Source organism: Taudactylus pleione, unplaced genomic scaffold (genome assembly GCF_031769625.1).
Source record: "Taudactylus pleione unplaced genomic scaffold, aTauple2 ptg000473l, whole genome shotgun sequence".
Taxonomy (NCBI): Eukaryota; Metazoa; Chordata; class Amphibia; order Anura; family Myobatrachidae; genus Taudactylus; species Taudactylus pleione.
Window position 1 is genome coordinate 5,734,173 of NW_028284875.1, and position 22,427 is coordinate 5,756,599.

General features: G+C 34.3%; 3 non-coding genes across 3 annotated transcripts; all 3 read left to right on the forward strand.

Moving 5' to 3' along the window:
- Nucleotides 1–12,587: 12,587 nt before the first annotated feature.
- On the forward strand, nt 12,588–12,680 carry TRNAI-UAU (transfer RNA isoleucine (anticodon UAU)). Its single transcript is given in 2 exon segments — nt 12,588–12,625; nt 12,645–12,680. It is a non-coding gene; the product is annotated as a tRNA-Ile (tRNA).
- Nucleotides 12,681–19,692: 7,012 nt separating this feature from the next.
- On the forward strand, nt 19,693–19,785 carry TRNAI-UAU (transfer RNA isoleucine (anticodon UAU)). Its single transcript is given in 2 exon segments — nt 19,693–19,730; nt 19,750–19,785. It is a non-coding gene; the product is annotated as a tRNA-Ile (tRNA).
- Nucleotides 19,786–22,291: 2,506 nt separating this feature from the next.
- On the forward strand, nt 22,292–22,384 carry TRNAI-UAU (transfer RNA isoleucine (anticodon UAU)). Its single transcript is given in 2 exon segments — nt 22,292–22,329; nt 22,349–22,384. It is a non-coding gene; the product is annotated as a tRNA-Ile (tRNA).
- Nucleotides 22,385–22,427: the final 43 nt, after the last annotated feature.

Genomic DNA, 22,427 nt, shown 5'->3' on the forward strand with positions numbered 1-22,427 from the left:
CCAGGGTAAAAAGAGCAGAACTATACAGTTAAATACAAAATATATGGTTCTTTTTAAAAATCCTAGGGATAAATTGCAAGTGACAATGCTGGCTAGGCAGATGTACCCCGGTAAATCGATGTTCTTTTTAGAGGCTTTTGAAGACACGACCAGAGCTCCTTATGGGTGTTTACTGCTTGATTTAAGAAACAACACGCCTGATGAGTACCGTTTACGAAGCGGGTTATTCCCGCCGGATACACCGGTAGCGTACGTCTTTAAAAAGCATACTTCTAAAAAGCTGGAATTCTTCAACTTTTAGTCATTTGCCATAGCAACACCATCAGCGAGCATGTCGGTGCGCTTACATCGTAATTGGGCGCTTTTAAAAGCGTTAATAAAGGCGTCACCGACTCAAAGATACGCTATTTTATCCACGGCTTCAAACGATTTGGTGACAGCCATTTGTGAGATTGCGCTCAACACGCTAAAAGGTAAAATACCGTTGTCACAACGACAGTTGAATTACCTTAAAAAGAAGCGCAACCTTATAAAAACGCTATGTAATAAGAAATGCACCATTGGTAAAAAGAAGCATTTGGTGAAACAGTCCGGCGGATTTATTGGCTCGTTTCTTGGCTTTGCTATACCATTAATAATGGGACTTCTGACTAATCGTTGATGGAATACGCTGAGAAAATGTATCTGGTGCCTCAGCAGCAGATAGAGCGCTTGCGCAACAAACCGGGTAACGATGATATACGTAAAACATCTGCACAAGGCCTAGATGCAGAGATCATAAACATACTACAGAGTAATGATTTATCGGAGTATGATAAGGCTAAGCGTTACACTGCCGCATTGCAGAAATATCTGTTGTTGAGTAAGCAGTCTGATAGAGAGATGTCAACTTTAACGCTCTTAACGCCCAAAACGCCAACTGTTCCTCAAACAGCTAACACTGGACAGTCAGACAGTTCTGACGCCGTTTATCAAGAAGTTTTGGACGGTGTTAATGACCAGTATAGGAAAAACAGCAAGATACTTTTAAATAAAATGACCGGGTCTAAACACATCACAAACTGGAATGCTAAAGGAGAGTTTCTATATAAATTTAATGCTATACAGGGCTCCAACATGCTGGATTTAATAAGAAGTGTCACGCAAAGTCACAGCGTGTCAAGCCGTAAAATGCCAAATGGTTGGGCTGAGATTATGCAGGCCATGGCAGAATTAAATTTACCGTCCACAGTGGTTGGCAACGCATCCAATAGGCTGCACCTAGACCGTTTAAAGGCAGAAACATATACCGCTGGTGTTGGGTATTTATCAACCCCACCATATCTACAAACGCATAAGAAAGGACGCTTAAATGTTTTAAGCACCCCCGGATTAACAACGACACACGGTTACTTAATGCCTAGAAAAAGATCTTTAGAAGTGATTAAAGATGCCCCGTGGCTGAGTCTATAACCTATTTGTATTGTTTTTAAGCTTATGTATTGTAATGAAGTCTAAAACTGTTTCTTTATTATAGCGGTGTATCATTGTACATAAAATGCTTCAAATACCTTTCTGATTACAATTGTTATGATATTGCAACAGCGCTGTATCTGTAAATATACTTTTTATGATACAATAAAATATGTTTATGATTTAGAACGGTTTGTTTTGTTCTTTGTTTCTAATCTGTGTTTATGGAAGAAACACGCAACAACATAATGTTTAAAACTTGTTTATTATAGTTATGAAGCATTGTACATAAAATGTTTCAAACGCAGGGTTGATTACAAGTTACACATTTCTGTATACATTTATCCATATAGCGGCTCAAACATTGCCTTTTCGGCAGCCGCCTTACAAACATTGCAACTACACGGTCATTACACTTTGTATCACTACTAAATCGGGACAGAATTACCTCATATTTGTAGTTTTTACACATTAAAAATATAAAGTAAATACAATATTGACCGCATACAGCGCTTGAAAAGCCTTGCAACTGGCAGTTTTGGTGACATATGCTTTTTGAATTAAAATGTAAAAACTTTATGATATTCTTTGGAAAATTAACGTTGTCCGGCTCGGCCGTATGAATCAAAAAAATAACAAATCCCCGCTTCATTAAAATAAACGGCCAACCAGTGTTCGCCGGGCTGGCCGCTACTATGCGTGTTAATTACAAATGCGCAGGGGTAATCGTGTGCTTCCGTTTTCTTTTAGACACGCCTTTTCTTGTATATATTATTCCTGAACCATCTTGTTTGGATTGGTTTGCCTCGTGTATTTTATTCACCACCGCCGTTGTGGCGTGTCCAATAACGTCTTTTGCGATATTGCGTGCCGCGGTCTTCATGTGCGGTTTAGCTAACTCTAGACCTCTCCGGAAAAGAGGCACCACTTTTCTGAAAAGGCTCCGAAAAATACCGCCTAAACCGCAGCCGTACATGTAAGCGCTGCCGTGAAAACCGGGTAAACCATTACCGGCTTGCGCTTTATAATATTGCGCATACAGCGCCGGATCGCCATAATTTTTAACAGCGACCATTCTGCCCGGTTAATAAAAATCATTTTTGCGTCGTCTAAAGTGTAGTTTCACGATCGCTTTCCCAAACTTAAATGCGATGTTCTCATTCTGGTCGTTCTTTATCTCTATGGCTATAGTGTCAAAATGTGCTTTGCACAAAGGTACATAATCGGGCTTCTCATATCGAATTGTGACCATATCGTTGTTACGCCCTTTAATTTCAACCGTGCGTAGCAATGGGACATAACTATCGCCGACCCTCTGTTGTTCGATAATGTCTGTGTACACGTACAACGTATATTGTCCTCCATTGATGTCGGCGCATGGCTTTAAAAACATAGTTTTAGGTTGTAAACCCAGTATTCTTGTCAGCTTAGCGCCTGCTGTGATCTGGTAAAAGGGCTTATTGTCGAAGGATACACTGCGTTCAAGCGGATCGTACCATAGTTTTAAACCTCCCTCCAGTTTATGTTGTGCAATTTCTGCATTGATTACCACAAGTAGCGCCTCGATTGTTTCATAAAAACTGGGTTTAATGCACACCCTCGTGATATCCAAGTTCTGGCCATCCCACTTTGTTATTTGCAACACACAATCGTGTATATTCAAAGTATTCCAGGTGTGGGGGTATTGTATTTCTGTAAGAGCTACCTCCCATTCTCCGTTTAAGTGTATTGGTTTTGCAAGTTTTGTTGTATAGTTAGAAATCTTATTTTGCGGGAATGTGTCCGCCGAGGCATTGCTGGGTAAGGATATGTAGAACGATCTGTCGTCCATCTCTCCTTGTTAAGCAGATGTTGTGTTTTATATATCCTTTATCTACGATGCAGCGACCCAGCTGTTAAATTTTGCGGGGTATCCGCGCCACTTGACCAACGCTTATTTCCGACCACCGACCGTCTTAATGTTTAAAATCTTTTCCACCTTGTAAGTTCTGTTATAGTTTTTGGGAATGCTTTGAAGTTCTTCGGGGTAAAAACTGACAGTTATAACTTCGCCATACAGATCCGCCAACGTATAAAGTGGCCTAAGCCCTTTAGTGTTCACAGCCTGTATGACGAATATTTCCTCAGAATAATTCTGTTCATAGCCTTTCTGAAATATATCCTTATATTTGGAGATGCGTACGTGCACACCGACATCTAATCGAGGCTGAATTTTATTAGCTTTAAAGTATTCGCCATACGTTGTCTTAAAAATGCTCAAAGCGTTAGAGGCGTTCACATCACATGGCGTACACTTAATCATTCTATGATACGTGTTATTATAGCTGTATATGAAGTCCTGTAAAACAACTATATATCTGTAAGTATTCTGCGCTGTGAAATAGCGCCACATCCGTGTATTTAAAGTCCTGTTGAATCTTTCTATAACCGCTGCCTTTAGGTCGTTGTTGGCTGTAAAATGATGTATATCGTATTTTTCTAACAGTTTTTTTAGGATTTTGTTTAGAAACTCTTTACCGCGGTCGGTTTGCAGCTTCTTTGGCATGCAGCCCTGCTTAAATATTTTTTCAAAAGCGCTAGCGACGTTTGCTGCGCTCTTAGATGTTAGGCTTACAGCCCAGGCTCTTTTACTGAATATATCGATAATAGTTAATATATACTTAAAGCCATTGTTGTACTCCGCAAGGTCTATCAGCGATACCAAATCACATTGCCATTGCTGATTTATATCGGATACGCAGACCATGTTCCTTTTATAGGTTTTCCTAGCCGGTTTATGTAACGTATACGCGTCTTGTTTTTGCATCCATTTTTTAATTTCTGTTCTTTTAAACACGTCTTTATTGGCCTTATACTACTTATCAAAGCCGCTATAACTGCCGGGCTTCAATACCGTGTAATTAGCCTTTTTCATCCGCTTATTCTGATTAGCGGCGCGGCGCGACGCACCGTTTCTTTTGTTCGTAGGCATGGCTGGTTGTTAGATAAAGATGTATTTACTTTTATAGCTATCACGAAGTTTAACAACAATACCGTATGTTTAAGCAATGAACACATTTTATATCAAGACCTATCGCATTTATATACATTTGATTTAGATTTAATTATCAAGCCCTATCAAAAAGATATCAAAAAGATAACACGCCACATAAAATTTATATTAAGCCATATAAATTTTATATGAAGCGATATCAAAAAGGGCGGAAAAGGGGGAGTGACAGGGGGAGGAGAAATGGGCGTGGTACCTGTCAAATTAAGTTTGACGGAAAAGTGTTCTCTATCTACTTTTGTTGCTCATTGTCATTCTAGAAGTTATGCTTTTTTTCAATGCAGGTGACTATCTTAATGTGGATGATGGGTCTTGAATCCCAGATTGTGGATTCAAGACCCATCTGGGGTGATAGGCTTTATTTCATTAAAATAATTTTGGAGATGTTCCTTTTATTCTTGCTTCATACTGCACAAATCGCTCCACCAGAAACTTTTTTCTGCTTAACAATCCGGTACTGTTCAGCTTGCAAAATTATGGCCCAGTATCTAAAAGCAGACATTTATCCTAATGACATTGTGGATTAGTTTCCTGAAAAGTTTACTATCACCTGGGACAGTGGCTTCAAGTCCCATCAAGGATGCATGTTCCTTTGTTGCTCATTCTCATTCTAGAAGTTATGCTTTTTTTCAATTCAGGTGACTGTCTTAATGGTATTGCATGAAATCCATATATACCAAAACATACCTATTAAGTTTTATTTGCAATTTAATATCAAAGTGGCTACAAAATAACAATGTATATGGCAATTGCTGATGGGTTTCTTGAAGTCCTTTCATCCATGTCATAAAAAGGGTAATTTTCTGCTTTTTATATTTCTTTGGACACTGACTTTACTGACAATTTAGGTGCTACAGACCAAAAAAACAATGTTTACCTTTAAATATAGAGCACATGTGAGATTTAACTTAGTTTTATTTAAAGATACTGCATTTTTTGGTATTATAGTGTATATTTTCCCAATGCAACATTAAAGTTACATATATCTATAGCAAATATTATTCAAGATAAATAAACAGGAATTATTTTACAATTTTGATAATATTGAACTGTACAACAATGGCATGAATTCATTGCAATATACACCTATGGATACATAAAACTGGGCAATAACACAAATGCACAATATAAATGATTACCTTATGATTAGAATATTACTTTTATTAGGTACTTTAGTATTGGGTGCAGTAGTTTAGTTGATTTAAAAAGTAACTTATTTAAAATTAATAAACCAAGTTAATTTCCTTAGTCAACTCGATTCTAAAATCACTCAACTAAAAAAAATGCATTTTGACCATGTGCTCCTGTTTGGCAATCGGTCAGCGCGCGGTACTTATAAGACAGTATCTGTTGAGCAATGCCAAAGTTGTGAGTTCAAGCCTCACCTGGAGCAAATGTAATTTTTTTCTAATGTCATCAGTTAATGATTATCATCTGCTACCTGAACATCCTGATATGATGGCAGAAAAAAAACACAAACATGACTGTTTTTAAGGTACCAGTACACACATCTGCTTTGGTTCATATGCACTGTAAACATTCCTTTAGATAGTCAACAAAATGGAATGCAAAAGACTACCTCTTTATTGGTAAAAGAGTAACATCAATCTGTTTTGCTGCAATGTAACATGAGGGTCCACACTATTAGGGCTTGTTAGTACAATCACATTTCATGCTGGGATTTGTAAAGCAAAGAACACAAATAAACGGCTTTCCTGTATTGCAACACTTAATGATTATACTAATGAAAAAATCAGTTTCACACAAAGATGTTACTAAGACCCAGTGGCCTATTGGATAAGGGACTGGCCTACTAAGCTGGTGATTGTGGTTTCAAGTTACCTGGGGTGATAGGCTTTATTTCATCCATATAATTAGTGGAGATGTTCCTTTGATACTGCACAAATGGCTCCACCAGAAACTGTTTTCTGCTTAACAATCCGGTACTGTTCAGCTTGCAAAATTATGGCCCAGTATCTAAAAGCAGACATTTATCCTAATGACATTGTGGATTAGTTTCCTGAAAAGTTTACTATCACCTGGGACAGTGGCTTCAAGTCCCATCAAGGATGCATGTTCCTTTGTTGCTCATTCTCATTCTAGAAGTTATGCTTTTTTTCAATGCAGGTGACTGTCTTAATGGTATTGCATGAAATCCATATATACCAAAACATACCTATTAAGTTTTAATTGCAATTTAATATCAAAGTGGCTACAAAATAACAATGTATATGGCAATTGCTGATGGGTTTCTTGAAGTCCTTTCATCCATGTCATAAAAAGGGTAATTTTCTGCTTTTTATATTTCTTTGGACACTGACTTTACTGACAATTTAGGTGCTACAGACCAAAAAAACAATGTTTACCTTTAAATATAGAGCACATGTGAGATTTAACTTAGTCTTATTTAAAGATACTGCATTTTTTGGTATTATAGTGTATATTTTCCCAATGCAACATTAAAGTTACATATATCTATAGCAAATATTATTCAAGATAAATAAACAGGAATTATTTTACAATTTTGATAATATTGAACTGTACAACAATGGCATGAATTCATTGCAATATACACCTATGGATACATAAAACTGGGCAATAACACAAATGCACAATATAATTGATTACCTTATGATTAGAATATTACTTTTATTAGGTACTTAGTATTGGGTGCAGTAGTTTAGTTGATTTAAAAAGAAACTAATTTAAAATTAGGAAACCAAGTTAATTTCCTTAGTCAGCTCGATTCTAAAATCACTCAACTAAAAATAATGCAACATATCGCAACAATTAATGATTATACTAATGAAAAAATCAATTTCACACAAAGATTTTACTAAGCCCCAGTGGCCTAATGGATAAGGCACTGGTCTCCTAAGCCAGGGTTTGTGGGTTTGAGTTTGGGTTGATAGGCTTTATTTCATTAAAATAATTTTGGAGATGTTCCTTTTATTCTTGCTTCATACTGCACATATGGCTCCACCAGAAACTTTTATCTGCTTAACAATCCGGTACTGTTCAGCTTGCAAAATTATGGCCCAGTATCTAAAAGCAGACATTTATCCTAATGACATTGTGGATTAGTTTCCTGATAAGTTTACTATCACCTGGGACAGTGGCTTCAAGTCCCATCTAGGATGCATGTTCCTTTGTTGCTCATTCTCATTCTAGAAGTTATGCTTTTTTTCAATGCAGGTGACTGTCTTAATGGTATTGCATGAAATCCATATGTACCAAAACATACCTATTAAGTTTTAATTGCAATTTAATATCAGAGTGGCTACAAAATAACAATTTCTATGGCAATTGCTGATGGGTTTCTTGAAGTCCTTTCATCCTTGTCATCAAAAGGGTAATTTTCTGCTTTTTATATTTCTTTGGACACTGACTTTACTGACAATTTAGGTGCTACAGACCAAAAATACAATGTTTACCTTTAAATATAGAGCACAAGTGAGATTTAACTTATTTTTATTTAAAGATACTGCACTTTTTGGTACTATAGTGTATATTTTCCCTATGCAACATTAAAGTTACATATATCTATACCAAATATTATTTAAGATAAATAAACAGGAATTATTTTACAATTTTGATAATATTGAACTGTACAACAATGGCATGAATTCATTGCAATATACACCTATGGATACATAAAACTGGGCAATAACACAAATGCACAATGTAATTGATTACCTTGTGATTAGAATATTACTTTTATTAGGTACTTTAGTATTGGGTGCAGTAGTTTAGTGGATTTAAAAAGTAACTAATTAAAAATTAATAAACCAAGTTAATTTACTTAGTCAACTCGATGCTAAAATCACTCAACTAAAAATGAAGCGCTTTGTCCATGTGCTCGTGTGGCGCAATCATTCTGTGCGTGGTACTTATAAGACAGTATCTGTTGAGCAGTCCTGAGGTTGTGAGTTCAAGCCTCACCTGGAGCAAATGTTTTTTTTTTTCTAATGTCATCAGTTAATGATTATCATCTGCTTCCTGAACATCCTGATATATAGGCAGAAAAAAAAACACAAACATGACTGTTTTTAAGGTACCAGTACACACAGCTGCTTTGGTTCATATGCACTGTAAAAATTACTTTAGTTAGTCAACAAAATGGAACGCAAAAGACTACCTCTTTATTGGTAAAAGAGTTGCATCATTCTGTTTTGCTGCAATGTAACATGAGGGTCCACACTATTAGGGCTGGATAGTACAATCACATTTCATGCTGTGATTTGTAAAGCAAAGAACACAAATAAACGGCTTTCCTTTATCGCAACAATTAATGATTATACTAATGAAAAATTCAGTTTCACTCAAAGATGTTACAAAGCCCCAGTGGCCTAATGGATAAAGCACTGGCCTCCTAAGCCAGGGATTGTGGTTTCAGGTCCCATCTGGGGTGATAGGCTTTATTTCATTAAAATAATGTTTTAGATGTTCCTTTTATTCTTGCTTCATACTGCAGAAATGGCTCCACCAGAAACTTTTATCTGCTTAACAATCCGGTACTGTTCAGCTTGCAAAACTATGGCCCAGTATCTAAAAGCAGACATTTATTCTAATGACATTGTGGAATAGTTTCCAGAAAAGTTTACTATCACCTGGGACAGTGGATTCAAGTCCCATCTAGGATGCATGTTCCTTTGTTGCTCATTCTCATTCTAGAAGTTATGCTTTTTTTCAATGCAGGTGACTGTCTTAATGGTATTGCAGAAAATCCATATATACCAAAACATACCTATTAAGTTTTAATTGCAATTTAATATCAAAGTGGCTACAAAATAACAATGTCTATGGCAATTGCTGATGGGTTTCTTGAAGTCCTTTCATCCTTGTCATAAAAAGGGTAATTTTCTGCTTTTTATTTTTCTTTGGACACTGACTTTACTGACAATTTAGGTGCTACAGACCAAAAAAACAATGTTTACCTTTAAATATAGAGCACAAGTGAGATTTAACTTATTTTTATTTAAAGATACTGCATTTTTTGGTATTATAGTGTATATTTTCCCTATGCAACATTAAAGTTACATATATCTATACCAAATATTATTTAAGATAAATAAACAGGAAATATTTTACAATTTTGATAATATTGAACTGTACAACAATGGCATGAATTCATTGCAATATACACCTATGGATACATAAAACTGGGCAATAACACAAATGCACAATGTTATTGATTACCTTGTGATTAGAATATTACTTTTATTAGGTACTTTAGTATTGGGTGCAGTAGTTTAGTGAATTTAAAAAGTAACTAATTAAAAATTAATAAACCAAGTTAATTTACTTAGTCAACTCGATGCTAAAATCACTCAACTAAAAACAAAGCGCTTTGTCCATGTGCTCCTGTGGCGCAATCCTTCTGTGCGTGGTACTTATAAGACAGTATCTGTTGAGCAATCCTGAGGTTGTGAGTTCAAGCCTCACCTGGAGCAAATGTTTTTTTTCTAATGTCATCAGTTAATGATTATCATCTGCTTCCTGAACATCCTGATATATAGGCAGAAAAAAAAACACAAACATGACTGTTTTTAAGGTACCAGTACACACAGCTGCTTTGGTTCATATGCACTGTAAAAATTACTTTAGTTAGTCAACAAAATGGAACGCAAAAGACTACCTCTTTATTGGTAAAAGAGTTGCATCAATCTGTTTTGCTGCAATGTAACATGAGGGTCCACACTATTAGGGCTGGATAGTACAATCACATTTCATGCTGTGATTTGTAAAGCAAAGAACACAAATAAACGGCTTTCCTTTATCGCAACAATTAATGATTATACTAATGAAAAATTCAGTTTCACTCAAAGATGTTACAAAGCCCCAGTGGCCTAATGGATAAAGCACTGGCCTCCTAAGCCAGGGATTGTGGTTTCAGGTCCCATCTGGGGTGATAGGCTTTATTTCATTAAAATAATGTTTTAGATGTTCCTTTTATTCTTGCTTCATACTGCAGAAATGGCTCCACCAGAAACTTTTATCTGCTTAACAATCCGGTACTGTTCAGCTTGCAAAACTATGGCCCAGTATCTAAAAGCAGACATTTATTCTAATGACATTGTGGAATAGTTTCCAGAAAAGTTTACTATCACCTGGGACAGTGGATTCAAGTCCCATCTAGGATGCATGTTCCTTTGTTGCTCATTCTCATTCTAGAAGTTATGCTTTTTTTCAATGCAGGTGACTGTCTTAATGGTATTGCAGAAAATCCATATATACCAAAACATACCTATTAAGTTTTAATTGCAATTTAATATCAGAGTGGCTACAAAATAGCAATGTCTATTGCAATTGCTGATGGGTTTCTTGAAGTCCTTTCATCCATGTCATCAAAAGGGTAATTTTCTGCCTTTTATATTTCTTTGGACACTGACTTACTGACAATTTAGGTGCTTCAGACCAAAAAAACAATGTTTACCTTTAAATATAGAGCACAAGTGAGATTTCACTTATTTTTATTTAAAGATACTGCATTTTTTGGTATTATAGTGTATATTTTCCCTATGCAACATTAAAGTTACATATATCTATACCAAATATTATTTAAGATAAATAAACAGGAATTATTTTACAATTTTGATAATATTGAACTGTACAACAATGGCATGAATTCATTGCAATATACACCTATGGATACATAAAACTGGGCAATAACACAAATGCACAATATAATTGATTACCTTGTGATTAGAATATTACTTTTGTTAGGTACTTTAGTATTGGGTGCAGTAGTTTAGTGGATTTAAAAAGTAACTAATTTAAAATTAATAAACCAAGTTAATTTACTTAGTCAACTCGATGCTAAAATCACTCAACTAAAAATAAAGAGTTTTGTCCATGTGCTCCTGTGGCGCAATCGGTCTGTGCGCGGTACTTATAAGACAGTATCTGTTGAGCAATCCTGAGGTTGTGAGTTGAAGCCTCACCTGGAGCAAATGTTATTTTTTTTCTAATGTCATCAGTTAATGATTATCATCTGCTTCCTGAACATCCTGATATGAAGGCAGAAAAAAAACACAAACATGACTGTTTTTAAGGTACCAGTACACACAGCTGCTTTGGTTCATATGCACTGTAAAAATTACTTTAGTTAGTCAACAAAATGGAATGCAAAAGATTACCTCTTTATTGGTAAAAGAGTTGCATCAATCTGTTTTGCTGCAATGTAACATGAGGTTCCACACTATTAGGTCTGGTTAGTACAATCACATTTCATGCTGGGATTTGTAAAGCAAAGAACACAAATAAACGGCATTCCTATATCGCAACAATTAATGATTATACTAATGAAAAAATCAGTTTCTAAGTTTACTATCACCTGGGATAGTGGCTTCAAGTCCCATCTAGGATGCATGTTCCTTTGTTGCTCATTCTCATTCTAGAAGTTATGCTTTTTTTCAATGCAGGTGACTGTCTTAATGGTATTGCATGAAATCCATATGTACCAAAACATAGCTATTAAGTTTTAATTGCAATTTAATATCAGAGTGGCTACAAAATAACAATTTCTATGGCAATTGCTGATGGGTTTCTTGAAGTCCTTTCATCCTTGTCATCAAAAGGGTAATTTTCTGCTTTTTATATTTCTTTGGACACTGACTTTACTGACAATTTAGGTGCTACAGACCAAAAAAACAATGTTTACCTTTAAATATAGAGCACAAGTGAGATTTAACTTATTTTTATTTAATGATACTGCACTTTTTGGTACTATAGTGTATATTTTCCCTATGCAACATTAAAGTTACATATATCTATATCAAATATTATTTAAGATAAATAAACAGGAATTATTTTACATTTTTGATAATATTGAACTGTACAACAATGGCATGAATTCATTGCAATATACACCTATGGATACATAAAACTGGGTAATAACACAAATGCACAATATAATTGATTACCTTATGATTAGAATATTACTTTTATTAGGTACTTTAGTATTGGGTGCAGTAGTTTAGTGGATTTAAAAAGTAACTATTTTAAAATTGATAAACCAAGTTAATTTCCTAAGTCAACTCGATTCTAAAATCACTCAACTAAAAATAATGCACTTTGACCATGTGCTCCTGTGGCGCAATCGGTCAGCACGTGGTATTTATAAGACAGTATCTGTTGAGCAATGCCAAGGTTGTGAGTTCAAGCCTCACCTGGAGCATACATAATTTTTTTTGTAATGTCATCAGTTAATGATTATCATCTGCAACCTGAACATCCTGATATGAAGACACAAAAAAAACCCACAAACATGACTGTTTTTAAGGTACCAGTACACACATCTACTTTGGTTCATATGCACTGTAAACATTCCTTTAGTTAGTCAACAAAATGGAATGCAAAAGACTACCTCTTTTTTGTAAAAGAGTTGCATCAATCTGTTTTGCTGCAATGTAACATGAGGGTCCATGCTATTAGGGCTGGTCAGTACAATCACATTTCATGCTGGGATTTGTAAAGCAAAGAACACAAATAAACAGCTTTCCTATATCGCAACAATTAATGATTATACTAATGAAAAAATCAGTTTCACTCAAAGATGTTACTAATCCCCAGTTGCCTAATGGATAAGGCACTGGCCTCCTAAGCCAGGGATTGTGGTTTCAGGTCCCATCTGGGGTGATAGGCTTTATTTCATTAAAATAATGTTTTAGATGTTCCTTTTATTCTTGCTTCATACTGCACAAATGGCTCCACCAGAAACTTTTATCTGCTTATCAATACGGAACTGTTCAGCTTGCAAAATTATGGCCCAGTATCTAAAAGCAGACATTTATCCTAATGACATTGTGGATTAGTTTCCTGAAAAGTTTACTATCACCTGGGACAGTGGCTTCAAGTCCCATCTAGGATGCATGTTCCTTTGTTGCTCATTCTCATTCTAGAAGTTATGCTTTTTTTCAATTCAGGTGACTGTCTTAATGGTATCGCAGAAAATCCATATATACCAAAACATACCTATTAAGTTTTAATTGCAATTTAATATCAGAGTGGCTACAAAATAACAATTTCTATTGCAATTGCTGATGGTTTTCTTGAATTCCTTTCATCCATGTCATAAAAAGGGTAATTTTCTGCTTTTTATATTTCTTTGGACACTGACTTTACTGACAATATAGGTGCTACAGACCAAAAAACAATGTTTACCTTTAAATATAGAGCACGTGTGAGATTTAACTATTTTTTATTTCTAGATACTGCATTTTTTGGTATTATAGTGTATATTTTCCCTATGCAACATTAAAGTTACATATATCTATATCAAATATTATTTAAGATAAATAAACAGGAATTATTTTACAATTTTGATAATATTGAACTGTACAACAATGGCATGAATTAATTGCAATATACACCTATGGATACATAAAACTGGGCAATAACACAAATGCACAATATAATTGATTACCTTATGATTAGAATATTACTTTTATTAGGTACTTTAGTATTGGGTGCAGTAGTTTAGTGGATTTAAAAAGTAACTAATTTAAAATTAATAAACCAAGTTAATTTCCTTAGTCAACTCGATTCTAAAATCACTCAACTAAAAATAATGTATTTTGACCATGGGCTCCTGTGGCACAATCGGTCAGCGCGCGGTACTAATAAGTCAGTATCTGTTGAGCAATGCCGAGGTTGTGAGTTCAAGCCTCACCTGGAGCAAATGTAATTTTTTTTCTAATGTCATCAGTTAATGATTATCATCTGCTACCTGAACATCCTGATATGATGGCAGAAAAAAAAACACAAACATGACTGTTTTTAAGGTACCAGTACACACATCTGCTTTGGTTCATATGCACTGTAAACATTCCTTTAGATAGTCAACAAAATGGAATGCAAAAGACTACCTCTTTATTGGTAAAAGAGTAACATCAATCTGTTTTGCTGCAATGTAACATGAGGGTCCACACTATTAGGGCTTGTTAGTACAATCACATTTCATGCTGGGATTTGTAGAGCAAAGAACACAAATAAACGGCTTTCCTGTATTGCAACACTTAATGATTATACTAATGAAAAAATCAGTTTCACACAAAGATGTTACTAAGACCCAGTGGCCTATTGGATAAGGGACTGGCCTCCTAAGCTGGTGATTGTGGTTTCAAGTTATCTGGGGTGATAGGCTTTATTTCATCCATATAATTACTGGAGATGTTCCTTTTATTCTTGCTTCATACTGCACAAATGGCTCCACCAGAAACTTTTATCTGCTTAACAATCCGGTACTGTTCAGCTTGCAAAATTATGGCCCAGTATCGAAAAGCAGACATTTATCCTAAAGACATTGTGGATTAGTTTCTGGATAAGTTTACTATCACCTGGGACAGTGGCTTCAAGTCCCATCTAGGATGCATGTTCCTTTGTTGCTCATTCTCATTCTAGAAGTTATGCATTTTTTCAATGCAGGTTACTGTCTTAATGGTATTGCATGAAATCCATATATACCAAAACATACCTATTAAGTTTTAATTGCAATTTTAATATCAGAGTGGCTTCAATATAACAATGTCTATGGCAATTGCTGATGGGTTTCTTGAAGTCCTTTCATCCATGTCATCAAAAGAGTAATTGTCTACTTTTTATATTTCTTTGGACACTGACTTTACTGACAATTTAGGTGCTGCAGACCAAAAAACAATGTTTACCTTTAAATATAGAGCACATGTGAGATTTAACTATTTTTTATTTCTAGATACTGCATTTTTTGGTATTATAGTGTATATTTTCCCTATGCAACATTAAAGTTACATATATCTATAGCAAATATTATTTAAGATAAATAAACAGGAATTATTTTACAATTTTGATAATATTGAACTGTACAACAATGGCATGAATTCATTGCAATATACACCTATGGATACATAAAACTGGGCAATAACACAAATGCACAATATAATTGATTACCTTATTATTAGAATATTACTTTTATTAGGTACTTTAGTATTGGGTGCAGTAGTTTAGTGGATTTAAAAAGTAACTAATTTAAAATTAATAAACCAAGTTAATTTCCTTAGTCAGCTCGATTCTAAAATCACTCAACTAAAAATAATATATTTTGACCATGGGCTCCTGTGGCGCAATCGGTCAGCGTGTGGTACTTATAAGACAGTATCTGTTGAGCAATGCTGAGGTTGTGAGTTCAAGCCTCACCTGGAGTAAATGTAATTTTTTTTTTAATGTCATCAGTTAATGATTATCATCTGCTACCTGACCATCCTGATATGAAGGCAGAAAAAAAAACACAAACATGACTGTTTTTAAGGTACCAGTACACACATCTGCTTTGGTTCATATGCACTGTAAACATTCCTTTAGTTAGTCAACAAAATGGAATGCAAAAGACTACCTCTTTATTGGTAAAAGAGTTGCATCAATCTGTTTTGCTGCAATGTAACATGAGGTTCCACACTATTAGGTCTGGTTAGTACAATCACATTTCATGCTGGGATTTGTAAAGCAAAGAACACAAATAAATGGCTTTCCTATATCGCAACAATTAATGATTATACTAATGAAAAAATCAGTTTCACACAAAGATGTTACTAAGCCCCAGTGGGCTAATGGATAAGGCACTGGCCTCCTTTGCTTGTGATTGTGGTTTCAAGTTACCTGGGGTGATAGGCTTTATTTCATCCATATAATTACTGGAGATGTTCCTTTGATACTGCACAAATGGCTCCACCAGAAACTGTTTTCTGCTTAACAATCCGGTACTGTTCAGCTTGCAAAATTATGGCCCAGTATCTAAAAGCAGACATTTATCCTAATGACATTGTGGATTAGTTTCCTGAAAAGTTTACTATCACCTGGGACAGTGGCTTCAAGTCCCATCAAGGATGCATGTTCCTTTGTTGCTCATTCTCATTCTAGAAGTTATGCTTTTTTTCAATGCAGGTGACTGTCTTAATGGTATTGCATGAAATCCATATATACCAAAACATACCTATTAAGTTTTAATTGCAATTTAATATCAAAGTGGCTACAAAATAACAATGTATATGGCAATTGCTGATGGGTTTCTTGAAGTCCTTTCATCCATGTCATAAAAAGGGTAATTTTCTGGTTTTTATATTTCTTTGGACACTGACTTTACTGACAATTTAGGTGCTACAGACCAAAAAAACAATGTTTACCTTTAAATATAGAGCACATGTGAGATTTAACTTAGTTTTATTTAAAGATACTGCATTTTTTGGTATTATAGTGTATATTTTCCCAATGCAACATTAAAGTTACATATATCTATAGCAAATATTATTCAAGATAAATAAACAGGAATTATTTTACAATTTTGATAATATTGAACTGTACAACAATGGCATGAATTCATTGCAATATACACCTATGGATACATAAAACTGGGCAATAACACAAATGCACAATATAATTGATTACCTTATGATTAGAATATTACTTTTATTAGGTACTTAGTATTGGGTGCAGTAGTTTAGTTGATTAAAAAAGAAACTAATTTAAAATTAGGAAACCAAGTTAATTTCCTTAGTCAGCTCGATTCTAAAATCACTCAACTAAAAATAATGGATTTTGACAAAGCAAAGCAAAGAACACAAATAAAAGGCTTTCCTATATCGCAACAATTAATGATTATACTAATGAAAAAATCAATTTCACACAAAGATTTTACTAAGCCCCAGTGGCCTAATGGATAAGGCACTGGTCTCCTAAGCCAGGGTTTGTGGGTTTGAGTTTGGGTTGATAGGCTTTATTTCATTAAAATAATTTTGGAGATGTTCCTTTTATTCTTGCTTCATACTGCACATATGGCTCCACCAGAAACTTTTATCTGCTTAACAATCCGGTACTGTTCAGCTTGCAAAATTATGGCCCAGTATCTAAAAGCAGACATTTATCCTAATGACATTGTGGATTAGTTTCCTGATAAGTTTACTATCACCTGGGACAGTGGCTTCAAGTCCCATCTAGGATGCATGTTCCTTTGTTGCTCATTCTCATTCTAGAAGTTATGCTTTTTTTCAATGCAGGTGACTGTCTTAATGGTATTGCATGAAATCCATATGTACCAAAACATACCTATTAAGTTTTAATTGCAATTTAATATCAGAGTGGCTACAAAATAACAATTTCTATGGCAATTGCTGATGGGTTTCTTGAAGTCCTTTCATCCTTGTCATCAAAAGGGTAATTTTCTGCTTTTTATATTTCTTTGGACACTGACTTTACTGACAATTTAGGTGCTACAGACCAAAAAAACAATGTTTACCTTTAAATATAGAGCACAAGTGAGATTTAACTTATTTTTATTTAAAGATACTGCACTTTTTGGTACTATAGTGTATATTTTCCCTATGCAACATTAAAGTTACATATATCTATATCAAATATTATTTAAGATAAATAAACAGGAATTATTTTACATTTTTGATAATATTGAACTGTACAACAATGGCATGAATTCATTGCAATATACACCTATGGATACATAAAACTGAGTAATAACACAAATGCACAATATAATTGATTACCTTATGATTAGAATATTACTTTTATTAGATACTTTAGTATTGGGTGCAGTAGTTTAGTGGATTTAAAAAGTAACTAATTTAAAATTAATAAACCAAGTTAATTTCCTTAGTCAACTCGATTCTAAAATCACTCAACTAAAAAAAATGCATTTTGACCATGTGCTCCTGTTTTGCAATCGGTCAGCGCGCGGTACTTATAAGACAGTATCTGTTGAGCAATGCCAAAGTTGTGAGTTCAAGCCTCAACTGGAGCAAATGTAATTTTTTTCTAATGTCATCAGTTAATGATTATCATCTGCTACCTGAACATCCTGATATGATGGCAGAAAAAAAAACACAAACATGACTGTTTTTAAGGTACCAGTACACACATCTGCTTTGGTTCATATGCACTGTAAACATTCCTTTAGATAGTCAACAAAATGGAATGCAAAAGACTACCTCTTTATTGGTAAAAGAGTAACATCAATCTGTTATGCTGCAATGTAACATGAGGGTCCACACTATTAGGGCTTGTTAGTACAATCACATTTCATGCTGGGATTTGTAAAGCAAAGAACACAAATAAACGGCTTTCCTGTATTGCAACACTTAATGATTATACTAATGAAAAAATCAGTTTCACACAAAGATGTTTCTAAGACCCAGTGGCCTATTGGATAAGGGACTGGCCTCCTAAGCTGGTGATTGTGGTTTCAAGTTATCTGGGGTGAAAGGCTTTATTTCATCCATATAATTACTGGAGATGTTCCTTTTATTCTTGCTTCATACTGCACATATGGCTCCACCAGAAACTTTTATCTGCTTAACAATCCGGTACTGTTCAGCTTGCAAAATTATGGCCCAGTATCTAAAAGCAGACATTTATCCTAATGACATTGTGGATTAGTTTCCTGATAAGTTTACTATCACCTGGGACAGTGGCTTCAAGTCCCATCTAGGATGCATGTTCCTTTGTTGCTCATTCTCATTCTAGAAGTTATACTTTTTTTCAATGCAGGTGACTGTCTTAATGGTATTGCATGAAATCCATATGTACCAAAACATACCTATTAAGTTTTAATTGCAATTTAATATCAGAGTGGCTACAAAATAACAATTTCTATGGCAATTGCTGATGGGTTTCTTGAAGTCCTTTCATCCTTGTCATCAAAAGGGTAATTTTCTGCTTTTTATATTTCTTTGGACACTGACTTTACTGACAATTTAGGTGCTATTGACCAAAAAAACAATGTTTACCTTTAAATATAGAGCACAAGTGAGATTTAACTTATTTTTATTTAAAGATACTGCACTTTTTGGTACTATAGTGTATATTTTCCCTATGCAACATTAAAGTTACATATATCTATATCAAATATTATTTAAGATAAATAAACAGGAATTATTTTACATTTTTGATAATATTGAACTGTACAACAATGGCATGAATTCATTGCAATATACACCTATGGATACATAAAACTGGGTAATAACACAAATGCACAATATAATTGATTACCTTATGATTAGAATATTACTTTTATTAGATACTTTAGTATTGGGTGCAGTAGTTTAGTGGATTTAAAAAGTAACTAATTTAAAATTAATAAACCAAGTTAATTTCCTTAGTCAGCTCGATTCTAAAATCACTCAACTAAAAATAATGTATTTTGACCATGGGCTCCTGTGGCGCAATCGGTCAGCGCGTGGTACTTATAAGACAGTATCTGTTGAGCAATGCTGAGGTTGTGAGTTCAAGCCTCACCTGGAGTAAATGTAATTTTTTTTCTAATGTCATCAGTTAATGATTATCATCTGCTACCTGAACATCCTGATATGAAGGCAGAAAAAAAAACACAAACATGACTGTTTTTAAGGTACCAGTACACACATCTGCTTTGGTTCATATGCACTGTAAACATTCCTTTAGTTAGTCAACAAAATGGAATGCAAAAGACTACCTCTTTATTGGTAAAAGAGTTGCATCAATCTGTTTTGCTGCAATGTAACATGAGGTTCCACACTATTAGGTCTGGTTAGTACAATCACATTTCATGCTGGGATTTGTAAAGCAAAGAACACAAATAAATGGCTTTCCTATATCGCAACAATTAATGATTATACTAATGAAAAAATCAGTTTCACACAAAGATGTTACTAAGCCCCAGTGGGCTAATGGATAAGGCACTGGCCTCCTTTGCTTGTGATTGTGGTTTCAAGTTACCTGGGGTGATAGGCTTTATTTCATCCATATAATTACTGGAGATGTTCCTTTGATACTGCACAAATGGCTCCACCAGAAACTGTTTTCTGCTTAACAATCCGGTACTGTTTAGCCTTCAAAATTATGGCCCAGTATCTAAAAGCAGACATTTATCCTAATGACATTGTGGATTAGTTTCCTGAAAAGTTTACTATCACCTGGGACAGTGGCTTCAAGTCCCATCAAGGATGCATGTTCCTTTGTTGCTCATTCTCATTCTAGAAGTTATGCTTTTTTTCAATGCAGGTGACTGTCTTAATGGTATTGCATGAAATCCATATATACCAAAACATACCTATTAAGTTTTAATTGCAATTTAATATCAAAGTGGCTACAAAATAACAATGTATATGGCAATTGCTGATGGGTTTCTTGAAGTCCTTTCATCCATGTCATAAAAAGGGTAATTTTCTGCTTTTTATATTTCTTTGGACACTGACTTTACTGACAATTTAGGTGCTACAGACCAAAAAAACAATGTTTACCTTTAAATATAGAGCACATGTGAGATTTAACTTAGTTTTATTTAAAGATACTGCATTTTTTGGTATTATAGTGTATATTTTCCCAATGCAACATTAAAGTTACATATATCTATAGCAAATATTATTCAAGATAAATAAACAGGAATTATTTTACAATTTTGATAATATTGAACTGTACAACAATGGCATGAATTCATTGCAATATACACCTATGGATACATAAAACTGGGCAATAACACAAATGCACAATATAATTGATTACCTTATGATTAGAATATTACTTTTATTAGGTACTTAGTATTGGGTGCAGTAGTTTAGTTGATTTAAAAAGAAACTAATTTAAAATTAGTAAACCAAGTTAATTTCCTTAGTCAGCTCGATTCTAAAATCACTCAACTAAAAATAATGGATTTTGACAAAGCAAAGCAAAGAACACAAATAAAAGGCTTTCCTATATCGCAACAATTAATGATTATACTAATGAAAAAATCAATTTCACACAAAGATTTTACTAAGCCCCAGTGGCCTAATGGATAAGGCACTGGTCTCCTAAGCCAGGGTTTGTGGGTTTGAGTTTGGGTTGATAGGCTTTATTTCATTAAAATAATTTTGGAGATGTTCCTTTTATTCTTGCTTCATACTGCACATATGGCTCCACCAGAAACTTTTATCTGCTTAACAATCCGGTACTGTTCAGCTTGCAAAATTATGGCCCAGTATCTAAAAGCAGACATTTATCCTAATGACATTGTGGATTAGTTTCCTGATAAGTTTACTATCACCTGGGACAGTGGCTTCAAGTCCCATCTAGGATGCATGTTCCTTTGTTGCTCATTCTCATTCTAGAAGTTATGCTTTTTTTCAATGCAGGTGACTGTCTTAATGGTATTGCATGAAATCCATATGTACCAAAACATACCTATTAAGTTTTAATTGCAATTTAATATCAGAGTGGCTACAAAATAACAATTTCTATGGCAATTGCTGATGGGTTTCTTGAAGTCCTTTCATCCTTGTCATCAAAAGGGTAATTTTCTGCTTTTTATATTTCTTTGGACACTGACTTTACTGACAATTTAGGTGCTATTGACCAAAAAAACAATGTTTACCTTTAAATATAGAGCACAAGTGAGATTTAACTTATTTTTATTTAAAGATACTGCACTTTTTGGTACTATAGTGTATATTTTCCCTATGCAACATTAAAGTTACATATATCTATATCAAATATTATTTAAGATAAATAAACAGGAATTATTTTACATTTTTGATAATATTGAACTGTACAACAATGGCATGAATTCATTGCAATATACACCTATGGATACATAAAACTGGGTAATAACACAAATGCACAATATAATTGATTACCTTATGATTAGAATATTACTTTTATTAGATACTTTAGTATTGGGTGCAGTAGTTTAGTGGATTTAAAAAGTAACTAATTTAAAATTAATAAACCAAGTTAATTCCTTAGTCAGCTCGATTCTAAAATCACTCAACTAAAAATAATGTATTTTGACCATGGGCTCCTGTGGCGCAATCGGTCAGCGCGTGGTACTTATAAGACAGTATCTGTTGAGCAATGCTGAGGTTGTGAGTTCAAGCCTCACCTGGAGTAAATGTAATTTTTTTTCTAATGTCATCAGTTAATGATTATCATC